A 1,584-nucleotide genomic window follows, 5' to 3' on the forward strand; every position below is an offset into this window, starting at 1 on the left:
GCTTACTTAGTAGAGAAGTATTGAGAGCAAGTGCTAGGCTTATAATACAGTGAGTAGTCTGGTTTTACTAAGAGTAGAGCTTCCTTAAGGGAAAATTTGAAGAACAGACTTGGCAGAGCCAGAAAAAGTTTAACCAGTGCTGCGCTATGCGCACGACTGCGCAAAGCTGTGCAAACGCGGATTTTAAGCAGTGAACTACAAAAGAGCTAGGAATGGTCCCAAACAACCAATTACTACAGCTTCTCGTGCTGAGGTCACTTCCCCCAAGGACAGGTAGGCTGCTCAAGGCTCCCCACTCCCACTGGTGAGCAAAGAAACTTCCTTCTAGCCAAGTAAGGCAATGGACAACACAGGAACTACACCACATATATATATATATATATATATATATATATATATATATATATATATATATATATACACACACACACAGTCACAGAGATCTAAAACATATTTATTTGGAAACAGTATCACTTCCATATCTTTTATCACTTACATGGCCTGCTAAACATAATTTGATAATTCAGACTCATTTCTACATAAATTTTAGTATGAACTGAGATTTCCCATGATATGCCACTACATGGAATCAGTTTTACTTCAGACTCATGTTAATATGTTTTTCCTACATAAAATACTTTGTGAACAACCACCTGGAAGTGAGGGCTACATGTGGGTTAATTACTTTTCCACTGGATACATTTCATTTGGTTAAATTGAAAATATGTTTCCATTTAAAAGCAATACAACTTTTTTTTTTAATTTTGTCCTACTGTTTTTTTTTCTTGGTGTATGTAAGGAAACTTTCTGTTTACTGAATTATGAGCAAAAGTAAGCATGTAGGAATGCTCTGTAGATAATGAGCTTTTCAGTTATCACTTTGTGACTGGATGTATTTTGATGCTGTTGTCCTAGAAATGCAAAATACTTAAATAAAACAGTATGAATACAATAACAGAATATATACGTAATCCAAGGTCACGCTACTTGAAGAGCAGAGGGGTGGTTTGAAATTGTGCAGAACAGCATAGTCTTCCTTCCCAGTGTTATTGAGACATTACACTGATAACGTAAATGAAGATCTTAAGAGGCACATTGCCTTGCGTGATGATATATGACAACTTGGCCTGCATCCTGCTAAGTGCATATGTGCATATATACATTTACATGTAAATTACAGTGCATAGCTTAGGTTTTCTACTCATCAGTATCCTACCTACTCCGTTCAAAATAGTTTTATGGAGACGGTTATACTCAACTAATTAATGGTATCATCTCTGGAATGGACTATTTGTACAGTAGCTGAAATTCTATCTGTGTTGTCAGTACCCCAATTTCATGGTAGTTTGGGGTAGTCAGATAAGCGAGGAGAGGTAGACCAAATATTGCCAAAGTTTGGTTCTTCTTCAGTGAGTTAGAGAGATTGGAAATGATTCTAAATAACCATATGAAGAGGGCTGATGTTTGCTGGACAAGCAAACACACAAATGCATAAGCAGGTGGTGAGCATCACCTTATGCAAACAAACATGGCAGAGTTAACAGCTGTGCAAAGCTATGCTGTTACTGCATGAAAAACCTACAG

The sequence above is a fragment of the Protopterus annectens genome, chromosome 9.part0, assembly GCF_019279795.1.
Source record: "Protopterus annectens isolate FY-2018-M chromosome 9.part0, PAN1.0, whole genome shotgun sequence".
NCBI classification, from domain to species: domain Eukaryota; kingdom Metazoa; phylum Chordata; order Ceratodontiformes; family Protopteridae; genus Protopterus; species Protopterus annectens.